At 34.8% G+C, this 16,846-nt stretch overlaps 1 protein-coding gene across 23 annotated transcripts in view; it reads left to right on the top strand.

Moving 5' to 3' along the window:
* MEF2C (myocyte enhancer factor 2C) overlaps positions 1–16,846 on the top strand; it is a 173,117-nt gene that overhangs the window by 28,828 nt on the left and 127,443 nt on the right. The window lies entirely within an intron of this gene.

Here is a 16,846-nt window from a genome sequence, read left to right as displayed (position 1 = left end):
CCTAATTCTCATTTGTGTAAAGTACACAAATTATTGCCAGAACACATCCCTAAAACTAGCCTCCTCTTGTAGAAATGTATTAAGTGGGAGTCTTCAGTAGAAAATGTAACCATGTAAGAAAAAATTTTTCCAACTTTATTTTTAAACTAAATTATTAATTTAACAGTATACAAATAGTGCATAAATGTTAGTTTGGTCATTAAGCCACTTAACGAATTATTAATTGACTATATAACATTTACCAAGTCAGACCAACAGTTAAATGTAGTTTAATTTTATTTCTCTTTAAAGTAAAATCGGTAAGAGATCATTTTAATTATCTTTAAATACCTAGAAACTATCTTTCTGTGGCTGCAAGTGTTTCCTTAAAAAGTAGCAAGAAATTATCTTAAAATGTAAAAAGTAGCTCATAAGAGCATGATGCCAATGACCTATTCTTGCCAAAGGTGTTATGAGCAAAGGTCCTGTACCTGGCACACTTTCAAGGCCCCTTGGCAAGGGGAAAAGATGTTAAACTTTTTTTTGCATATAGTAATATACATAGGAGTCAGTAATTTTCTGACATTTATCTCTTACAGAATTAGGCATTCTATTTAAAAATCCACTTTCAGTCCAATTTAGGACATGGTATGAGACTTCTTTATCTCCTTAGAATTATCCCGGACCATAGGATAATTTGAATCATCACCACTTGATAAATATTGTTAGACACATTGTAAAGTTTCAGTTGTTTAATATGTGTACTGAATAAAATTTTTTAAATAGAAAATGAATTATTTGGCTCTTTAAATAATAAAACTATGCCTGATTAAAAGGTGAATCTCTTGGAGGTAATTTTCTGATCAAAAATTTTTAAAATTTTAAACTGCCAACCAATAAATTACCAAGTACTTTGTTAAGATATCTGATTTCTATTCACATTTGAAGAGCCTCATTAAGTTTTGGGTGGCCTTTAAGTAAAGGTTCGATGGTTCAGAAAGTAGGTCTTTTCACCCTTCTTCTGTAACAGCTAAAATGTTAAAAAGTTATAAATCCAGTCCTAATTCCATCAGGATAGTCTAAGTGAAGACTAACAACCTGGCTATTTTTTTTTTAAGTGTGTCCATTTAATCATTTCTAGTATTTATCAAAAGACTACTCAGGGTCTTGTATAGGTTATAGGTAAAGGAAAAAAATTTTTGACTATCTTTTTCTTTTCTTTCACATTTGAGTTTTTCTCCCCTTACATAAACCAAAAAGAAATCTATGACATTAATATATTTGCAAAGGGCTGGGCAAGGTACTCAGTCCCATTGTTTATTTTCCTACAGCCCTTTGGTTGAAATGAATGGTCAGTGTCCCCTTTAGGACTGTTCAATCTTTCTTGAGTTAGTGTGAGCTCTATGTGATTCTTTTTTTCCTTCTCTCATTTCATAGCTGAAAAACTTAAAGAATTCTTGACTTCACCCTTTTTTCCTTCAATTTTTTTTTTGAATCCTCTCCTGAGTTCCCTTCTTACTTCAAAACATTTGGTATTGTAATAAAGTAGACTTTCAACTGAATTTGACTATACATGTGAGATCGTAGAATGTCTTCTTACACTTGAGAGATTGATGTGGTTCATCAAGCCCAATGCCGTGTCATGAAAGAGCTCTAGACACTGATCTTGAAACAGTGAAGTCCACAGAATGGTATCTTTGTAAGGAGCCACCGACAGACTTAGAGCCAATGGATGGTGTATCCACAGCAAAAACGCACAGCATTGTGAAGTCTCAGGATGTGGTACGGTTATCGAACTAGTTGAACCAAATTATGGCTTTCCTCATATTTGTGATGTGTTGGGCCAAAACCCTAAGATGTGAGTGTGTGTGTGTAAAGGGAGGGGTAGATGGAGGAGAGCAGAGAGAGTGAGAGACAAAAAGCATGGGAGAGTGAGGATGAACGCAGGAGAAAGAGAGTATCGATTCTCTTGATTTGCAAGCCTAAAAAGTTTGAAGACCCAGTACCATATTCATATCATTTGTTTAATTTTACACATCTGAGCACTTAGGTAAACGGGTCCTTAAGCAATAGAGAGTAATGGTTAAGAGAAAAAACCAAACTGAGTTAAAAATCCAGCCTCCCATTTACTTGTTAGTGGCTTTAGGCAGGTTATTTAACCACCAAAAATCCTCATTTGCAGCGTCTGTAAAATGGGGATAATAATACCACCCACTTCTTAGAGTTGTAAGAATTAAACAGGATGTTACATATAAAAGCACAATGTTAGCGATCAGTAATTAGTGAATTATCATAGCGCTACACTGTATTTTAATCATTTTATTTTCCTCCCAATGATGAGCACTTAGAAATGCTTAATGGGATCATTATTTTGAACTTTTTTTTTTCAAGAATACTTTCATACCACTATAATTGGGTCACTTTCAGGGCAAAGCACATTCCAGTGCTTTGTTAGGTCAATGCTAATAATGACTGCTAAGAACAATATACTTTTTCTCCAAGAAATTCAGAACCCTTCACAGATCACAGATATTTATGTTCAATAAATACCATATTATTTTTAGAACCAGAAATGGGACCAAAGAAACAAAATAATTCATCTGTGAGTTTTAAGTCACTTATTGAAAGTTCTGAATTCCAGATAGATCATGGCTTAGTTTTGATAGAAGTTCAGTTTGGAGGAAGTGTTTGTTAGGTGGTTTTAATTGAAAAGATGCTCTTACCAAGAATTCTAAACTTTTTTTTTTCTTAGCATTATTAGTATTATCCACTTTTGGAGGATACATTAGTGTTCTTTACTTTTTTATTAACCATTTTTGATTGCATGTGGAGATAGAATTAATTTATGAGGGTCATTTTACTCATCTTTCTATTCCTTCACAGTGACTCTTGCCTATGATAGGTGTTCTGTAGACATTTGTTGAATAAATTAATGAATTGTCTTTATTTGTAAAAACAAAATGCATTCTTTATCTGAGTAGTTAAAAAATTTTAAGTAAATGATATTCCTACCATGCTTTTTTGTTCCAGATTTAAGGGATCATTTATTTTAATTACAGTTTGTCAACTTTGAGATGATGAACAAATGAACTTTTCGTAATTTGGGTAATTTTCTACATGTGAGAAGAAATATAAAGTAGTAGAGAAATACAGAATTTTACCTGAGGATTATATCTTTTGATAACACAAGTAAACAGATTTCGGTTGGATGTGGATGAAAATGGAAATGTTTCTGGTCTCAGAGTCTGTCTACCACCTTTTTGTTGAGCTTTTGTATTCACTTAATTTCTCAAAGAAATTCATATTTTGGATGACAGGTAATGTCGATGAGGCCTGCCCACTTAGGGAGCCTGTGGAGTTGCAACCACTTGGAATTATTTTCACGCTCTTGAATAATGCCCCTCTAGTGTGCACCTTGCATTTCAGCTTTCTTTTCTAGCCCTGGTATAATGTAGGGCTAAAGAGGGCTCAGTGCAAGGAATACTTACAGAGTGGACTTCCCTATGGTAAAACAGCATGGACAGCTCCCAACACTGCAATCAAGGATGCCTCTAAAAGCTTTAATTTAAAAATAATAATAATAATAATAAGTCTGCATGAAGATGATGGAGCCCTCTAAGGCACATGGGCTTAGAGAATTATTCCCATCTGCAACCCCCTCCCCCTGCTTAGTAGCCCTTTCCAGGGTTATGATTACTGGAAAATGGCTGTTAATCACCAGATTTTTTTTTTTTTGACTGCAGCTGCTTCAGTCAGACTACTAATCTATTAACTTCGTCTCCAGTTTAAAATGTGCATTGTATACTGTATAGAATAAATTTTCATTGTAATCAGAGCATCCAAGAGAACTTCCTGATATGATTTATAGAAGCACATTTGTTTTTATGGATGGACCTCTAGTGCCATTGAACCGACTGTTTAAACAATACCGCGGTTGGTCAGCATAAAATAAAATATTATAGCACTAGTGAGTATCAGCAGCATTTACAGTAGTCACATTTGCAGAAATTTGAATTGTGGCATCTCTAGCACTTGGCAGTGTAATTCCCACATAATTCAAAACTTAACCTAGATATTTAAAATTTGACTTCAACCTGAAAGTGTTTTTAGAAGTTTAACATTCTTGTACCAGACTGTGGTAGAGTGGTTTGGCCTCTTTTTCTACCCTAATGCTTATTACATTTGCCATAATTTGAAGAAATAATCTAAAACCTGAGTCAATATTTAGTGCTAAAAAAGGACAAAACAGCTCTAACATACAAAAGACCCTTTCAAAACACATTCTTCTATGTAAAATTGACAAGCTACAAGAGGTGGTTGGATGAAGTTCATCATGTTGGAAAGAATGTTTCAATTAAAGTTGAGCACTTTCTCTTCCAGGTCTTTTTTTCTCCGTTTTTTATTTGCTGTGCCAAGGTATCCATGTGCGTTTTTCCACTGTCATCTGGCTCATTCCCAGCAGATGCACACAATCTGTTCTGCTGTCACTAACAGGGTTCGGTTTATGAAAAGAATGTGTCAGAACATGCCACTATAGTCACTTTTACAGGTTTTTTTTAAGAGTAACTGAGAATATATGCATTGCCCTAGTTTTATTGTACTCAGCCTTTAAGAGATTTCTAAGAAACTTTTGTAATACTCATAGACCTTAAAAGCTTTCTTCCAAACATATTTTGATCACATATTTACTTTTTCTTAAAAATAAAATTTCTAAAGTTCAGAAACATCTTTAATGATGAACTGAATGTATTGTATTTAAATTAAAGAGTAGATTTTTTTGGAATGTGTAAAATAAAACAAATATTTTTACAAAAAATCAAATTTCCAGTTACCAAATTTATTTCATAAATTATTACATACGTACCTTATACTAAAAGCAAACCTACTTCCTTACTCTAATCAAGCTTTATTTTAAAAATGTTGTGATACATTATTTAGGGTATGGTCATAAATACCAATTATTTGACTCGATAGATAATCCTGGTTTTCATAAGTCTTTGAAATCATTAAATTATACCAAAGGAGTTAAACTATCAAATAATTCTTATTCTGTACAGAGACACATTAAACTGTAGTATCTCAACATAATGTGACATTTTTGTTTCGTAGATGTTCACATCATTCTAAAAGCATGGTAGGTAAATATTTCCAAACTTAATTTTTATTTATTAAGGCGTCTCTATTCCTATTAATGATTCTAAATAAAAATTCATTTTTTATTGTCTTCATAGAAAGCCATCTCTCTGCTTTTATGCAAATAAAAAAAATTCTGAGCAATGGAAACCTGCATTCATTCCTGATATAAAGAGCTTAGTAAGTTAGCAGAATTTGAAATTTTAGGTATATATGTGTAGTAAGTACATATTGCATATATATGTACATGCAGGTACATAATGGACACATTTACCTTTTGTATACAGATCATGGTATTTAAATATCTCCCAGAATAATATTTTAAAAATGAACTTAAATGATAGTTTTAGTTTTTTTAAATAATTTTTGATATGAAAAGCAACTCAAAGTTCAGGGGAATTAAACATTTTTTAATCAAAGTTATAATTCACTTGAGCTACAGATCAAAATACAGAAGCTGTATTAATGAATGATCACTTATACAAATTAAGCATTAATCATATGTATTTATATAGGAAAACTAGTTCTTAGATTTCTGCATGCGTAAAGAAAATTTATGAAATACATTTTAAGACATACTTTCTGTCAGAAAATCTTCTGAGTATGAAACTGATACATTGTCACATGGACAACTCAAGCAATATAAATTAAGAGACTTTTTTGCAAACACTTTACACATTTAGCAAGAAAATAATTTACTTGGAACTCATTGGCTGTCTTGTCACATCCTCTTGATTAATTGCTAAATAAATAGTCTTTCTAGAGTTGTATTAAATGATTGTTATAGAAAATTTTCATAAACCTAAAGAAAGAAGAATCTTTGTTCATTATGTTTCAAATATAGCGATGTATACATACGTATCATAAGTTGATTTTGTAATGTTTTTGAAATGTGAACAGGGCACACATATTTAAGATGAGTGATAAAGGACAGTTCTGCAGTTCCTGCCAACATTTTAATTTATCCATGACTTTATGTGTCAAATAACTTTACTTTTTACCTAGTCTAGGTACTTGAATGGTTTTGTTTTGGTAATTCTGAATATTTGCCCTTGGGATAAAAATGCTACTTGACCCCAAGAATCACAGGTGGTGAACTAAAAGAATGTTTGGTCAATTCCCATGGGATGTCAGAGCCTCTTCTCTTCCCAGAGCCATCAGCATTGGGGCTGGGGAAGAATTGCTGTTGTGTATTACAAAATGGTAGACTTGGCCTTGCTGATAACTATCTAGTGGTATTAGGAAAAAAGTCACAGTGATTAGAAAACGACCAGAATCTTTTCTTTTGCTACAATTTGATTGTATGTAAGATTTTTTTGAAACAAAACTCCATGGGCAAACTTAATTCTACTCATCCTGAATGACTAATCTTTAAAATCCTCTGTTTATTGCTCAAAGTGTAAATATAATCCTGAATTTCATTAGGAATGAAAAAAACTTGCTCCTCTTAGTGAGAGTCACAGAACTTAAAGACTATTTGGAAATATTGTTTGCCTTGTGAAATACTTTAAAATACCAGATCTTCTAAAAAGGTAGGCTCTTTTACTTAATGATGACTTATAAAGAAATCTGGGGGCGCCTGGCTACTCAGTCAATAGAGCATGTGACTCTTGTTCTCAGGGTTGTGGGTTCTAGCCCCACCTTGGGTGTAGAGATTACTTAAAAATAAAATCTTAAAAAAGAAAAACAAAAAAAAACAAAAGAACCTGATTTTTTCCCTAATTTTATTTTTAAAAATCAAGAGAAAAAATGGTTTTGAAACTTAAAATTTCCCTAGTTCTCTAGGACATGAACTATGGGGCCAATTTATCTCAACAAATTTTTTTTTTCTTAATTTTACCAGTTGCCTCAATTTCTGACATGGGTGCGACCCTCCTTTGTGGTTGGGAGGTAATGCTTTCTTTGCATTTGCTTAGTCATAGGTCTTTTTGGAGCAAAGACAGATTATTTTTGTGAAGTTGTCCCCAAAATATGTATTATTCATAGACTAAGAAACCCATCAAAGAGTTTCACTGCACGGGTAATGATAGGTTGGACTGCAGTGACCAGAAGGCTCTCCACTCTGCTTTCTTTAGGGAATTTAAAGACAGTTGTATCCTTTTTCCATCTGCATCAACATATGTTGACCAGTTGGTTTTCAATTCCTGCTGGCTTGGTGGTTGGAAGTAAGACTGATCTTCTATAAATATAATTGATACTTTCAACTATGACTTAGGAATTCCACTTTTAGCCACATCACTACTAAAGGTATCACTAATAATTCTAATAACTTTTATGATATGTGTAAAAAGCTGTATTATTAATTTGAAAGTAATATTAATGACAACTATTTTTAGGGAGTAACAATCACGGCTAACATGTTTTCAGAGTTTATTGTATATTTGGGCACTGTGCTAAGGGCTTGAGGCTTTAGATACATTAACTCATTTATGAGATAGGCGCTGTTACTATCCTCGTTTTATAGATGAAGAAACTAAGGCAAAAAAAAAAAAAAAAAACGAAAAACTAAGCAGCTTGCCTCAAGTTACCACTTTGTTAATGGCAGAGCTAGAACCTCCCCCATATAGTCAGCCTCCACAGTCCACTCTTTTACCTACTAAGCCAAAATGTCACATACATGATCTCAGCAGTTAGATAAGAAAAAGAAAATGACTCAACTATGGAAAGCTAATTTTGCATGGCATCTTGGGGGAAAGGTTTCAGTAATCCTAGAATGAAATGTTCATAAACTATGGTTATATGACATGTTAGTACTGTTTTTAAAAAGAAGTGAATTAATTATCGGTCTGTGGTATAGTTTTGTATTGTTAACCTGGAAGAGAAAAAAAATGTACTTTATCAACCATTTGATAGATCTTCTTTTGACAAACATTGTCTTATTCCTGTTTGTGAAAATCTATTTATCCAGTTACAATAATAGTTTTGAATTGTAATGTGGATATCTAATTTCACGTTATCAACCTCCAGTTTGCTTCTCACTTTTTAAGCTGTTTTAATTTTTAATCTTTACTTTCAGGAACCATAGTAATTTGTATAGTTTTAATTTAAGAATGTGAGGTGTAGGACAGAGTCTATAAATGGATTTTAAATGGATTTTAGGAGTTATCCAGCTAATTAGTGCAGATAGGTATTTTGGAGAATGTGAATTAAAGCACATCTTTTAATTTCTTCTTTGTAGTTAAAAAAGAGAACAAAAAACAAAATCAGAGATAGATGTAAAATAAATACTGACAAGCTAGAACAACTTGCATTATATTCGAAAACTAAGAAATGTTATACCAAGCTTATTTATGTAATGCACGGCTTTGAGGTTTTGACAATATTTTTGTGTTCAGTAAAAGGCATTTTGAAAAAGGAAAAGGGATCACTTTTACAATTTTTACTATGAAGAATAGTACTAACTTTTTTTAAACTGTTTTCTTATTTTTTTTTTCATAAAAGCATTACCATGCTCTTGACTAGATGTGAGGACACAGAGGCTGTTCAGAGGTCAAACTAGATTCACATTTCTGAATTACCAAACGTATATGCTTTAGACTTCAAAATGAATAGCTACCATAGTTTTACAGGCATAGATTCCTTGCCAAATTTCAAGTGCATTTTAGTAACTACATTTGGTACTGCTTTATTTCACTGTTAAAGAGAATCAAATGCTTATTTGGAGTACAGTATAAACCAGTACAAACACCAAAATAACCTGTGTTTTCTGTATTTAAAATGCTTTCATTAGCAATGTGACTTGAAGATTTGGGAATTAGGTGTGTAATTTGGAATTAATTGGTTACAGTGATACATAGCCTTCATGTCATTTTATGGTGCCCGCTGATAAGGGGAGGTTTGCGTGCTTTATGCAATATTAAGTGCCACTGGTAACGCTCAGTGTTCATTCCTGCCTTACTAATGAAACCACCGAGGCTAGTTATGCCTACTTCCTAATGTTATTTTGACTACAGTTGTTTGAATTCCCTCTTTGGAACCTTCTAACTGTAAAGCACACTCTTAAGACTTCATGAAACACCAGATTTATATTTAGTATCCATTTGAGTTCTAAATATACAGGAAACAAGTAGTCGCTATAAAGGCCTGCATTACCCAAACACTGAGGAGGAAGTCATAGCTGTTGGCTAATTCTATAAAAGATAATTACATAAGGTTGCTAGCAATATTTCCGGAAGAAGATTGTGATATAACTAATATTGCATTTCAAAAGCCTTTAATTTTTTTTGATCAACCAAGGACTAATATCAACTAATAATTTCTTACAAACAGAATCCATTCAAAAACTGGAAGAGTTTGGGTATAGTAAAGTGGCAGAGTCATGGTGTAAAACATTGGTTGTCCCTTGTACAGTTAATTTAGAACAGTAGTTCTCAATCCTCTGAGCTTTTGAGAAGATTTTTTTTAATGTTTTTAATGTTTATTTTTGAGAGAGAGAGAGAAAGAGACAGAGCATGAGTGGGGGAGGGTCAGAGAGAGAGGAAGACACAGAAACCGAAGCAGGCTCCATGGTCCAGGCTGTCAGCACAGAGCCCAACATGGGGCTCAAACCCACAAACCGTGAGATCATGACCCGAGCCGAAGTTGGGCACCTAACCGACTGAGCCACCCAGGCGCCCCGAGAAGATGTTTTTGTAAATACTGATGCCTGGGTCCCACCTCCAGGTTTGGATTATGTTGGGATGCTGTTTGGTCATTGCTGTTTTTCAGAACTGCCAGGGTGATTTTATTTTTTATTATTTTTTTATTTTTTAAGTTTATTTATTTTGAGAGAGAAAGAGAATGAGTGAGTGAGGGAGAGGCAGGCAGAGAAGAAGAGAGAGAGAGAATCTGACTGCACTGCCAGCTCAGAGCCCAACTCCGGGCTCGAACCAACGAACCATAAGATCATGACCTGAGCTGAAACCGAGAGTTGGACACTTAACTGTCTGCGCCACCCAGAAGCCCCTGGGTGATTTTAAGTGAGGCCTGGGTAAGAACCACTATTTTGAAGAAGTCAAATGTGAATCTTGAGCTTAGTCATAAAACTCCATGCATTCTGAAAGTTTAAGAAACAAATAAGCATATAACTCTGTCTATAAAATGTCTACTGCTATTTCTCAACATTTCCCGTTGCACATCAACTACAAATTTATTATTCCACCGGTGCATTCAGCAAGTGTTTAATGGGAGGTGGCTTGCTAGGTATTAGGCATACAAAAGTGAAAGATGGAGTCCCTGACCCTGAGAAATTCAGTCTGATGAGGGAGATGAACATGCCAAGCTGCAATTATGAATGTAATGTGATAAACACTACACTGCCGGTATGTTGAAAGTAAAGTGGATGCTTAAGTAATGGAATATTCAATGGAATATTGGGAGATCTCTGGTCAGGCCAGTCTTGAGTAGAAGAGAGGACACCTAAGGTGAGACTTAAATGATGAGTCAAATCCCGGCAATATCCTGGAAAAGGGAATTTTCTTGATTCATCTCCCCTCTCAAAGTGTAACAGACCTTTATGGGTCTTTTATATGGCCTGAAAGATTCTCAATTTTTCCTCTCCATTTGGAGAAGCTGCCCAGGTGATGTCCAGGAATTTAGGTTCTGTTGATATTGGGAGCAGATGATGAAGCTATAAGGATGGTACCAGACGTAGGAAGAACCTCGTTAATCCCCTTTCCATTCTCTGGCATGACAGAAAAACCTCGCTGTTATGGATCTTGAGGTAACTTGGAGGACCTGCTCCTCCTCCACTCCCACTCATGCCCTATTTCCTAGACACAGCTGAAAGGAAGGATGGCCTGATCCATGTCCTCCCCTGCAATTCACTGTTTTGACAAGGGATGTTAAAACAAGTTACAAATGAGGGAGAAGAGCACCAACGGTGAGGTACCACCACAAGGATACTTCATATAGTGGAGACTCAACTTGTATCAACTATTTTACAAAAAGTAATTTAAAAAAAGAAACTTCAGGTGGTATTTATCTTTATTTCCCCTTATTCTGAAAAAGCAAAAGTAGGTAAATAAAAGTACTTCAGGGATATCATACCCTTAGAAAAAAATCTTATGTACTTTAAAAGCACTTCTATTAAAAGTATCCTAATAGAAGGGAAATAAGTATGTAAATCATAGCAAACCATGGCCTTGGAGGAAATACAGAATCCAAGAAATTGGACTTGGTTTTTCTATATTGCCAAAGAGACATAACACACGCACACACACACGCATACACACACACACATACACACATGCATGCACACATACACACACACCAGTTTTTCTGTGTATGTCAGAAGACAGAACTAAGGGAAGACAGGGTGAGAAAATAAATATTCTGGTTTCATAAGTTACATAGAAAAATGTTGCATTATTTTCATAAGAAGCTTTACTGTAAAGTGAGACACATGCAGTTTTATGTAAGGAAGGTTGGATGGTGGTCTTGGTTATATAATGGAATAAAATTCCAAATCTATAAACAAACTTCTCATTCCAGCTATTAAGACCACATTACCTCCGCAAACCAGATTCTTCATGAAACAAGCCCAATTTCATATTGGGAGGAACGAGGGGGGACAGGGCTGCACTGCTTGATTATATTATTTCCCATTGACTGGAGTAGAGAATTAAATTAGTTATGCAAAATGAGAACTTTGATCTAAGGACTTGACTTTTTGAAAGTCATAAAATGTACTGAATTTGATCTCAAATAAATAATACATTAACATCACACATATAGTTAGAAAATTATCACCTTGCGTAAATTAAGCATACAACATTGAGTTCAATTTGTGTATTATTAGAGATTTACAAGGCAGTAAATATCATAAGGTAAGATTAATTTTTTTAAATGCAATTGGAAACCCTGGAAAGACTCAGCAGCATCTAGGTGAAAAGGAGTGATTTTAAGCCTTTGAAAGTCGCCAACGTTGGTTTTGCAGGAGAGCTCTTATCTCAGAAGGGCAGAGTGTTCTATGATTGCAGGTTACAAACCTGCTGAGAATCAGTGACGTTATCCAGATGAGTTTTTCTCTCATACCGTGATATAGCTGAGAAGCTCATAAATGGATAAACTAGTAAACTTCAAGAACATAGTACATTCCAATTAGAGAATACCACAACATATCTGTAATGCACAACATATCTGTAAATTCTAAAAGAATTTTACACTGTGGATTTCAGATCTGGCTTCACATTTGACTTCTTAGAGCAACTTTTAAAAAAATACTGGGTAACCTGCTACAATGATTACGATTTCATTGGTCTGGGATGGGGATCCCAGGTACCAGTATTTAAAAAATACTTAAAATGATTCGAATGTGCAGTCAGGATTAAGGACTACTGTTAACATTCAAAATCTTTAGAACTTTAAATCATCATTAAATGCTAAGGTAAAGTAAATATGGAACATTAGCATTATTTCCCTCAACTATAAAATTGAGAAGAGAATAAATTGATTTCTTAAGTTACGGCAGGAAAATGATCTCTTCCATAGAATCTTCCCTTTCCCAGTTTCTGAGACCAGCTGTATCATTCCAGTTTTTAAATTATTGGCATTTCTGAAGATGAAGTAACAGGGGAAGTGATCAACTTTATAAATAGACTGTCTAAACTATTTGGCAGGAGGGGTCAAGATGTAGGCGAAGCTGGAAAAAGACTTCAGTGTGTGTATCAGCCAGAGGCCAGCAGTTGTTGAATTCCCTAAATTTCCTTAAGAAAGGAAAGAGCAAGAATACCTTTAAGAACATAATTTTTTTTTCCTCCAGTGTGTAGTCAGTAAAACCCAGAGGGGGAAAAAATGTACCTTTCAAGCCAAAATTAGGTCATGCCAACCACAGCAAATTGGAAGCTCTACTTAACATGTAGTCTTTCAGGATTGCTGTGGATCATCTTAATGTCATGCACGTGGTGGGGCTGATGCTTCCAGATCATGGCTGCAGGGCTCTGCTAAGCAAGCCAACTCTGCTGACTGAGTCTGACCACCCCATTCAGGCTGCCATTGGCATACACACGTGACCTAAAGTTGTGTCTGAAAGGTGTGCTCTGGAATAGGGCATTTTTTTTTTTAAGATTAAAAAGTTTGCACTTCCTAAAAAACAACGAATGACAATTTATTTTGCTTTATGATTCTGGGGTTGGAGGGAATGTTCAAGGAAACAAGGAATGGACCAATCCAGCCTAGTGGCCAGCAGGTATGACTTCCCAGTAATTAGGAGAAGGTTGCCAAAGAACTACCTTACCATTAAAAGAAGAAAGGGAAAAAAAACCCTACAAAGTAATAGTTTCATTCATTTATTCACCTGTTCACATTAGAAGTGTCAGGATTGTTCTTTTTCCAGCCTTGAGGGATGTGGAAGAAAACCAGAAGGCACTTCATTCATTTCATTGGTACTTATCATTATTAGAATGTTGAATATACTGTAAAATGCAATATATTTCCATTATGTAGAAGAAACTGCTGCTTTTTTCCTACTTTCACAGCATAGTATTACATTGGTGTTTCTATTCATTATTTGAGTGTTGAATTGGCCATAAAATGTAACTTATTTCCATTACATAAAGGAAATTTATACTTTTTCCTTCTTGGAGAAAGTATTTAATGAAATGATAAGACCTGTAAGGTTAAAAAAACTTTATTGTGGAATGTACTCGAAAACTTGATCAAGTTGTGTAAGGGGAGTATTAATGTCTGTTATAGTGTCCCACACATTTGTTCTGTTCTCAAAAAAACTGAAGTATAATCTTTTGTTGAACCCGACTAAATTTATTCCCACCCAAAATAATCCTCAAATTTTTGGACTTGTTCCTAAATACCATTTCCAGCCGAGGCCTTTGTAGCCATGAGCTTTACATCTATGTCATTATCTATCTGCAAAAAGTTTTCCTCTTCCAGCCTAGCTTTGCAATTGTATCAGCCTAGTTTCCAAATTACTGGTATCTTTTAGGATGAAGAAGCAGTGGATATGTAATATTCTATCTTCTTTGAATTTAACTGGGATATTATTCAGGAGAGTGAAAAAACAAACATTTTCTTCTATAGAATATTGCATTCATATAGGGACTTTCATGCATTAAACAACGTTGTCCTTGGTTTTTCTTGTATGCTGGTTTTACATTTTCTGGTAACACAGGAAATAAAAGACTCAATTGTTACTGCATAAGGATTCTGGAAATAATTCACAGAGGAGAAAACACTTGAGCTGGATCTTTAAGTAAGACCTTGAATATGTCATGTCTTGTCGCTAATGCCGTGCCTTTTGAGTATAGACTGTAGCATACTATGCACCCAATAATACAGTCACATCCCCAACTTATGAAGAATTTGCTTCCCAAAACTCTGCTTTAATATTGGGAAACCCAGAATTTATTTTTCATGGAAATGTTTTTTAATGGTTATTAGCTTCTCACATGAGCCCACAAAAACCCCTGTACAGTTAAAATAAAATTTTTAAAAATAGTAAGAATCCATACAGGTAGTACAAATAACTAAATTATATTGTTCACGTTGTCCTTAACCAGTAATGCTTAGCCAAAGCACTCTTTAACAAGCAGGAATTTATGTGGAAATAATGAAAACAATTTCTAGGTTGGCTAGAAAATGTCGTTGGCTATGTACAGACCTCAGAATCCTATGCAGTGTTCCTTCAAAATGCAGACTTACCACCACCACCTTCCTGGAGAGACCTTTCAACATGGTACTTAAATGGTTAGAATATTCATTGCCGTTTCAAGATTACTGCATTAAGACTGCAAGTATTCTTAGTTAATAATTTCTTTTTAAAATAACTTTTTCTGTTCCTTAGTGCAGGTATATAGTAAACATCATTCTAAATATTTATTAGTTATGGTTAGTTAACATGTGGAACATATAAGAAAGAGAAATCCCCAAGGGTAATTTTGAAGAAACTAAAGAAGAGGACACAAGGGGATTAACAAGGATGTGCACGTACATGAGAGTGACTGAGGAGGATTTGACTAAACAAGCCTTGGGACGCAGGCACTCAGTTGGGCTCCAGACTCCATACCTTATCTGCTGTGCTATGCTGCCTGCAATGTTCTCTGATAAACCCTTACTGGACTGCCTCTTCCAGGAATGCCTCAGGCTGATGCTGAGTTTTAGTGCCCGTATGTCCAAAATCTAGACTCTGCCGGGCATATGGTTAATAGACATTTGTTAAATGAATGAGCAAATGGATTCTGCTACTCATTTCCTTCTGAATTATAATCTCTGTGGAGTCTTGTTCGTTTTAGGGTCCCCTGGTATGACTAGGAGAGTGCCTCCAACATATTGTAGGTGGACACTACACATGAATTGACTTGAATTGAGGGGAAAAAATGGTGGAACTTGAATTTAGAATCTTTTAAGCCTTGGTCATGAGGTGATTTGCGTATCTAGGCAAGTGGAAATGTATGCATTACGTTTATTTGAATTAGACATTCACAAGATGGTTCATGATTAGGAAATTCATAAGTTTGTGGAAATTGAGTTTATAGAGAGTACTTTGCTAAATAGTTTTATGAGTCTAAAAACAATACTCCCAAGTATTTAATGGAAAGAGTTTTGGTGGTAATAATTAACTTCGTTGTTTTTAAAATCTTCCTTTGGATATTTTTTGTGCACTATCTAGACTTGGACCATAATTTGTATACACATTCAACTACTTTACAGGAAATATGAAGGAAGGGAATGAAATGAAAATTCATACAACATGAAGTGCATTACTTTATTCACTGCCTTTTTATGTTATTTATCAACTCAACTAAGTGTTATATTTTATATTAGAAAAAGAGTCTGAGGGGTGCCTGGATGGCTCAGTTAGGTAAGCGTCTGACTTCAGCTCAGGTTATCACTTCACGGTTCATGAGTTCAAGCCCCACATCGGGCTCTGTGCTGACAGCTCAGAGCCCAGAGCCTCCTGCAGATTCTGTGTCTCCTTCTCTGTCTGCCCCTCCCCAACTTGCGCACATGCACGCACACATGTGTGCTCTCTCTCTCTCATAAATAAACATAAAAAAAAAAAAAGAAAAAGAGTCTGTGAAGAGCTAAGGAAAAAAATCCAACATTATTAAAAAGAGACGCGTCATCTCATTTCTATATGTAGTACTGTCCTTAAAATTTTAATAATGCTCTTCTAAAAAATGAAGTAATTTGTTTTCAGGACAAAAATATGGTCAGATTATTTAACAAAATAAACTTGAAATTTTAAATTTTTCTCCAAGTATTCTATATAGCATTTAGTAAGACTCTTTCAAATCCCAAAATATTAATAATGGCAATTAAAAATAGGGGCGCCTGGGTGGCTCAGTCAGTTAAGCATCCAACTTTGGCTCAGGTTATGATCTCATGGTTTGTGAGTTTGAGCCCTGCCTCAGGCTTTGTGCTGATAGTTCAGAGCTTGGAGGCTCCTTTGGATTCTGTGTCTCCCTCTCTCTCCCCACCACCCCCCGCCCCCACTCATGCTGTGTCTCTCTCTGTCTAAAAAAATAAATGAATATTTAAAAAATTAAAATAATATGTAAGTCCTTTATAAATATAAACTCCTTTATAAATTTTTGTCTATTCTTCAGGTTTCTTCACCTTCTAGGGTGCTCCCCCTGCTTGCCCATCTCCCTTTCTATTCATAGAGCCATTTTAGAAAGTAAACCACACATAAACTGTTCTAGAATGGGTCATTCCATTTACATAAATACTAAAATTAGAATGTGTTCCCAGAAACAGAAAAGTGAAACCCTAAAGACTCTGCTGAAGACAATTATGG

The sequence above is a fragment of the Prionailurus bengalensis genome, chromosome A1, assembly GCF_016509475.1.
Source record: "Prionailurus bengalensis isolate Pbe53 chromosome A1, Fcat_Pben_1.1_paternal_pri, whole genome shotgun sequence".
NCBI classification, from domain to species: Eukaryota; Metazoa; Chordata; class Mammalia; order Carnivora; family Felidae; genus Prionailurus; species Prionailurus bengalensis.
The sequence above is the reverse complement of the archived record's forward strand: the minus strand, read 5'-3'. Positions and strand labels throughout refer to the sequence as shown.